The 8,053-nt window shown below is 43.0% G+C and overlaps 1 protein-coding gene across 1 annotated transcript in view; it reads right to left on the bottom strand.

Moving 5' to 3' along the window:
• LOC119337052 (wall-associated receptor kinase 2-like) overlaps positions 1-8,053 on the bottom strand; it is a 26,109-nt gene that overhangs the window by 17,305 nt on the left and 751 nt on the right. The window lies entirely within an intron of this gene.

Below are 8,053 nucleotides of genomic sequence, written 5' to 3'. Positions count from 1 at the left end.
TGCCCCGTCCGGCCTCAAGACGCACCCGCCTCCACCTGGCCGCGCCCGCGCTCTGCCGGAGCGCGCTGGCACCCGCGCCCGCTAACCTCCCTGTGAGCGCTTGCCCCCGCGACCGTCCCCGGTCGCACCCTCTGCTGCTTCCGACTGAGCACCCCCGGCGCCGCTCCACTGCAGGCGCACGCCCGCGGCCCCACGTCTCCGTCCTGCCGGCCTCGACCATGGCCTCGCCGGAGCCTGGTTCGGCCACCGCGCCCCTGCCCTTCCCTGTGCGCGTTCGTGCACAGATGGGAGGTGGCCTCAGCCACTTACAGGTGGGGCCCTCCCCCTGTAAATCAGATAAATAGAAAAGAGTAGAGGAAAAGGAAAATGGAAAAAATAAAAGGAAATAGTAAAGTGAATTAATTAATTAGTAATATAATTAGTTTAATTAATTAACCTTGCTTAATTTGACCTAATTAACTAGCTTAGGTGTTTAAGACTATTTTAATTAAATTGTGACAATTACATGTGGGTCTCACACGCCCTATTCACACCTTTGACCAGTCAACCGTTGACTTGGTCAACAGGGTCCCCTGGCCCCACATGTCATAGGCTGTGGCTGGCTTCTGCTGTGTACACATAGCTTTTACTACTTAAATTGAATTAAAATAATCTAGAAAATTAATTAAAACTTTAGAAATTGATATAAGATAATCCGTAACTCGGATGGAAAAACTTTGTACATGAAAGTTGCTCAGAACGACGAGACGAATCCAGATACGCAGCCCGTTCATCCGCCACGCGTCCCTAGCATAGTGAACCTGCAACATTTCACCTCGGTTCATCTGACCGAAAACACGAAACACCGGGGATACTTTCCCGGATGTTTCCCCCCTTCACCGGTATCACCTCAGACCGCGTTAGAACATGTCTAGCTCTGCTTGTTGTCCTAATATGCATCTGTTTGCATGATATTCATTGTTTCTTCCCCCTCTTCTCTCTGGTAGACTACGAGACTGACGCTACTGCTACCCAGTACGACTACGGAGTTGACGACCCCTCCTTCTTGCCAGAGCAACCAGGCAAGCCCCCCCCCCTTGATCACCAGATATCGCCTATTCTTCTCTATACTGCTTGCATTAGAGTAGTGTAGCATGTTAGTGTTCGGTTACTCCTATTCTGTTGCATAGCCTGACATTGTTGCTACATCTGTTGATACCTTACCTGCAATCCTAAATACTTAGTATAGGATGCTAGTTTATCATCATTGGCCCTACATTCTTGTCAGTCTGCCTTGCTATACTATTGGGCCGTGATCACTCGGGAGGTGATCACGGGTATATACTATATATACATACATACTATACAGATGGAGACTAAAGTCGGGTCAGCTCGATGAGTACCCGCAAGTGATTCTGATGAGGGGGCTGAAAGGACAGGTGGCTCCATCCCGGTAGAGGTGGGCCTGGGTTCCCGACGGCCCCCGACTGTTACTTTGTGGCGGAGCGACAGGGCAGGTTGAGACCGCCTAGGAGAGAGGTGGGCCTGGCCCTAGTCGGCGTTCGCGGATACTTAACACGCTTAACGAGATCTTGGTATTTGATCTGAGTCTGGCCATTTGGTCTATACGCACTAACCATCTACGCGGGAGTAGTTATGGGTATCCCGACGTCGTGGTATCAGCCGAAGCCTTCTTGACGTCAGCGACGGAGCGGCGCGCGCCGGATTGGACTGGAACGCCTACTCTTGTATAAGAGAGGCTAGGTCTGCTTCCGGCCGCCCTCCCAACGTGCAGGTGTGCAATGGGCGATGGGCCCTGACCCCTGCGTGCATAGGATTTAGACCGGCGTGCTGACCTCTCTGTTGTGCCTAGGTGGGGCTGCGACGTGTTGATCTTCCAAGGCCAGGCATGACCCAGGAAAGTGTGTCCGGCCAAATGGGATCGAGCGTGTTGGGTTATGTGGTGCACCCCTGCAGGGAAGTTAATCTATTCGAATAGCCGTGATCTTCGGTAACAGGACGACTTGGAGTTGTACCTTGACCTTATGACAACTAGAACCAGATACTTAATAAAACACACCCTTCCAAGTTCCACAGACAACCCGGTGATCGCTTTTCCACAGGGCGACGAGGGGAGGATCGCCGGGTAGGATTATGCTATGCGATGCTACTGGAGATGCTACTTGGAGATGCTACTTGGAGGACTTCAATCTACTCTCTTCCACATGCTGCAAGACGGAGGCTGCCAGAAGTGTAGTCTTCGATAGGACTAGCTATCCCCCTCTTATTCTGGCATTCTGCAGTTCAGTCCACTGATATGGCCTCCTTACACATATACCCATGCATATGTAGTGTAGTTCCTTGCTTGCGAGTACTTTGGATGAGTACTCACGGTTGCTTTCTCCTCCATTTTCCCCCTTTCCTTTCTTTCTGGTTGTCGCAACCAGATGCTGGAGTCCAGGAGCCAGACGCCATCGTCGACGACGACTCCTACTACACTGGAGGTGCCTACTACTACATGCAGGCTGCTGACGACGACCATGAGTAGTTTAGGAGGATCCCAGGCAGGAGGTCTGTGCCTCTTTCGATCTGTATCCCAGTTTGTGCTAGCCTTCTTAAGGCAAACTTGTTTAACTTATGTCTGTACTCAGATATTGTTGCTTCCGCTGACTCGTCTATGATCGAGCACTTGTATTCGAGCCCTCGAGGCCCCTGGCTTGTATTATGATGCTTGTATGACTTATTTATGTTTTAGAGTTGTGTTGTGATATCTTCCCGTGAGTCAATGATTTTGATCGTACACATTTGCGTGCATGATTAGTGTACGATTGAATCGGGGGCGTCACAGGCGGGATCCATCCATGGCGAGCGTGGGCGGCGAAGCTGCATCCACGGCAAGCGCGGGTGGCGGAGCTGCATCCATGGTGAGCGTAGATCTCCGAGGAGCGCGGGCGGTGGAGCTGCATCCATGGCGAGCATGGATCTCGGGCAAGCGTGAACGGCCGACGAGGATGGGGACCGGCGACGAGGGGTTGGAAAGGGATGGGGACCGGTGATGAGGAAGACCGACGGGGGCCGGCGACGAGGATGGCCATCGGAGGGGACAAGAGGCGCGGCGCCGCGCTCCTTGAGCGAGGCATGTGGATCCAGCCCGAGTGCTCGAGGAAGAAGAAGCCGGGGGCGATTCGTTTTTTTACCTGGATCCAACGACCCGCGCGGCTCACATCCAACGGCGTGGGCTAGACCGGGCAAGACTTTCGGCCGGCGCACCGGCGCCTATCAGCGCCCAAAAAAGTACCCTACCCGGAACAACTTTAGTCAAACCTCACTCGTCTCAACTGTCCACTCCACTGCTCGTCTCCTCCCCTTCCACTCCCTTCCATTCCACCATGGTCGACAACGGATACGGCAGCGAATCTGACTCCATCGACTGGGAGGAGCTCGTCAAGGAGGACTTCAACTCGTCCGTGCCGGACGACGAGGAGCTCGCGCTCCTCTTTGCCCTTCGCCACTCGTGGATGGAAAGGGGTGGGAGCTCCTCCTCTGCGGCGTCCCGGTGGTCTAGAGGGGCAACTGCAGCTCGACGCTGGCCTGCGGCCAAATGACGTGGTCCGCGCCTTACCCGGTCAGGCGGCAGGGCGACCAGTGGCGCCCGACACCTTCAACCCCTACTCCTCCCTTGTGGTGCTTGGTGCTCGTGCCCACGGCCACGGTTGTCAGAGTCCACCACGCCTATCTCCACACAAGGCAGGTCGAGACACGGGCTGCCTCCAACCGCTTCGGCTGCGGGTCTTGCTAATCCGCGCCGGAGCCGTCTCCGCCCGCCAGTGACGACGACCATGAGATCCTCCGTGACATCATCCGTCACTCCTACACCTCGGCGAAGACAGATGCCAGCCGCCTGTGCCACAAAAATGTGGCGACGCTCCGCATCGGGCATAAGGAGTCTGAGCGGCTCGCAAGGAAGAAGGAGGCCACCACAGAGAAAGCTGCCAAGCTCGTGTGCCGCCCGTCGTATGGCCGGGACTATCTCCTCCTCTTCGGACAGCGGAACCATGTCTGATGATGATGACGGTCCGCCCTTTGCTGATGCCTACGCCGAGGACAACCGCCGCTCAGGCGACCCCAAGGGGAAGCGGCGAGGAAGTGATGAAGGGCCCACTCAATTAATCTAGCTTCTTGTTTTAGTTAAGGGGATAAACCTGCTCTTTTTGTCCAATTGTGCAAAACTTTAATCCCTTATCTATGTACGAATATGCTATGCTTTTACGTTGCATGTTGATCTATGTAGAGTGTTCATCATGTTGAATGTATTTGTATGTATTTAGGGGTGGACATTTGCAGACCACGTTGCGGATGGGGAGACATATGGGCTGATCAGTCACTGCGGACGCACTCGCGGACGTATAGGCGCCAAATTAGGCAATCGAGGTTGTAGATGCTCTAGCACCTCCCGCTTCTGCATGGATTGATAATGAACACAGCTTAGCCAGCTGGAGCATTTGATCCATTACTTCATCTTCGAGTGTGCAACACGTAGTCTCTATATCTGGAGAAAGATCTCTAAGGATGACTTGGCACTAGTTGTTCGCAAAAGGGGTTCTTACGCAGGCTTGGGAGTTGGGACACCACCTATCCAGATTTTATGTAATCTAACTGTGCTAACTGATTGTAAAAGGAAAAATCTTTATCTTTAAGATAATTGTGCATATACTAAATCACCTACTGTTTGCCATAAAAAATTGGAATGTTAGCAAGAAAGAAAGAAAAAAAATCACAAAAACAAGCAAAGGTTAAACACTTTAGCTGCATGTCAGTTGACTGAGTTTTAACTTTTGTGTCAGTTGATTTTTTAACCGTTGATTGCTGCTCCAAGATATGTGCTAGTTTTTTTTCCTGTTGTGTGTGCTGCCCTGTATTGGGCTGGAATTTTTTGATTGACCCCTATTTTGGGTTAGTCGATTTCTTGTTGGGCTGAAGCCTGTTATGTGTTTTCTTATTAGGCTGTTTGTGTGCATTTTTGCTTCTGTTTTTTGTCGGTTTTTATGGTTATATTTTAGATGTTAGATGGATACAAAATATATACACGTAAGTAATTTACAATATGTGCATAAATTATAATTCTGTGAAATATGCACTATTATGTGCTTATATCTTACATATACTATTAAAATAGTGCGGTTTCATTATAATTGTATTTTTTGTGAAAATTCCACTACCATATGCATATTCTTGCATACTATTGAAAGCACGAGTTTTTGAATATATTGTGTGTAAATTTTGTTATTGTTGATTATTTTATAATTTGTTTCTTCTTAAAGGGTAATACCAATGCAACTAATCCATTCTTACTTAAAAAACTTCATTATTTTGATTTTGTTTTAGTAGTTATTCATATTTTTTATGAAGGGTAATACCAAAACCACTAATTAATTTTTTCTTACAAAAGTTCATTATTTTGTTTTTGCTTTAGTGTTTGTTTCATTTTCTTTCTTCTTAAATGGTAATACCAATGTCACTAATTCATTCTTTCCTATAAAACTTCATTATTTTATTATTTATTTATTTATTATTTTATTTCATTTCTTATTAAAGGTTAATACCAAAGCCCCTAATTCATTCTTTCATAGAAAAACTTCGTTGTTTTATTTTTCATTCAGTATTAGTTTTATTTGATTTCTTATTTAATTGTAACTCAAGTGCCACTAATTCATTCTTTCTAAGGAAATTTATTTTATTGCAAATATTTCTCTATTATACATTATTCTTGCATATTATAACAAAGCGCAATTCATGTGTAAATTGTGTGCAACTCCTGCGTAATACCAATGCCACCAATTTTGTCTTCCTTACAAAACTTGATTATTTAGTTTTTTTTTCTTTTTTCTTCTAGAAGAGTAATACCATTGCCACTAATTTATTCTTTCTTAGAAAACCTTATTATTTTGATTTTTAGTCTTTTTTTTGTTTTCTTTCCCTTGAAAGGGTTATACCAATCCCATTTATTCATTCTTCCTTAGAAAACTTTATTAATTTAATTTTTTTCTAGTTTTTATTTCATTTCATTACTTCTGAAAGGGTAATACCAGTTCCACCAATTCATTCTTTCTTTCATTTATTCTTTATGGTGGCACCATGACAACTATCCGAAATTTAGGCGACCGGGTCTTTTTCTATTTTTGGTTATCCGGTTAACAGCTCACAGTAATTAAAGTGATGGTAATTTAAACAATGTGATATTCTAAGAATATTTTGAAATTATTTTGCTTGTGTTTTATGTCGCATTGCTTATTTTGCATATTATGAACATGTCCAAATTTTGTATAAATTGTGTGCAAATTTTGTTTTAATTTTTTTCTTAGAAATTTTTTGTGTTTTATGTCACTACTTCATTTCTTCTTGGGCTGGATTTTCATGTGTGCATGCCTTTTTCCATATGTTTTCTTTTGTTTTCCGCACATGTATGCTTTTTTTTCAGTTGAGTTTTTTTTTCTTTACGTGTATTTTTGGATGTTAAGTGTGTGTAAATGTATTTTTGAATGTTAAGTGTGTGTAAATGTAGACATGCACGTACTACATGTACAAATTACGTTGGAGTACAGAAACTTCACTCTTATATACTTATTCTACATATTATAAAAAGTGCGTGCATTAAATATTGGTATAAAAAGTACATATTATAAAAGTTTTGTTTGAATTTTTGCTTCACTTTTTTATTTTTGTTTTCTGTTTCTATGCATTTTTATTCTTTTCTTTCCTTTATTAGTTATTTTTTTTGTGGGTTTCCAGCTGAGTGTAATTATATACATATAAATACTATATAATATGTGCCAAAATTTCATGATTATATGATTATTTTTGCATATTACGATAAAGTGCAGTTTTGATGCATAGTTGTGCGCAAGTTTTTTAGAAACAACTTCTTTCTTCTTATGGGAAATGCATTACTTCAGTTACACTATGTGTAAATTATAGTAGAGTGCGAAAAATGCACTATTATATGCTTATTCTTTGCATATTTCAAAAAGTGCAATATCAATGCAAATTGTGTGCAAGTTCTGAAAGTCTTTTCTTTTTCCTTTTTTCTTTCCTTTATCGGTTATTTTCTGTAGTTTTTGGCTGAGTGTAATTACATACATACAAATACTATATAGTAGTATATGCCCAAATTTCATGATTATTTGATTATTTTCGCATATTATTGTAAAGTGCAATTTGAGTGCAAAGTTGTGTGCAATTTTTTTTAATTTTCTCTCTTCTTAAAGAAATAGATTATTTCAGTTACACTTTGTGTAAATTATAGTAGAATGCGAAAAATGCACTATTATATGCTTATCTTTGCATATTTCAAAAAGTGCAATCTCAGTGAAAATTGTGTGCAAGTTTTATAAGTTGTTTATTTTTCTTTTTCTTTCTGCTTAAAGTGTTTTGTACTTTCCTAAAAAAAATTCATTATTTTGATTTTGTTTTAGTTATGCCACGAATTCATTCTTCTATAGAAAACTTCATTTTCTAAGTTTTTATTTCATTTTTAGTTTTCTTTTCTTTGGCTTTGTAAGGATAATACTGATGTCACCAATTCATTACTTTTTAGAAAACACTGTTTTACGGAAATCTCACTATATTATGCTCAGTTTTGCATAGTAATAATACATTTTCCATATGTATGTATGTATGTATAAAAATAAAAATGTGTGAGAAACCTTCTAGTCAAGTGTCTTGTTTTGTTAATGGAGTTTTGCTGTGACAGGTTAACAGGTCCAGCTCATAGGCGTGTTTCTGTGTGATGCTCAGAAAGGCTGAAGCAGAGTTGGGCTGAGTTATTTCTTCAGAATCGATTGACACATAATTTGGGTCAGCCAATTATGTGTGAACACAAATTCTATTTATTCGTTTGATCAGAAATTAATGGTAGATCCAGAATTGACTGACCGCAAATTCTTTTTCAGTCGTCTGGCTCCTAGCCAGTCCCAAGGTTAAAACGTAGTAATCGAAGAGTATTTCGAACTGTGAGGGAGTTTAAAGAATCAAATTAAGCCGCTAGAAGTGCATTAGCTGCATTCAAAGAGAGAGA

Source organism: Triticum dicoccoides, chromosome 7B (assembly GCF_002162155.2).
Source record: "Triticum dicoccoides isolate Atlit2015 ecotype Zavitan chromosome 7B, WEW_v2.0, whole genome shotgun sequence".
Taxonomy (NCBI): domain Eukaryota; kingdom Viridiplantae; phylum Streptophyta; class Magnoliopsida; order Poales; family Poaceae; genus Triticum; species Triticum dicoccoides.
This window is presented reverse-complemented; position numbering and strand designations above follow the sequence as displayed.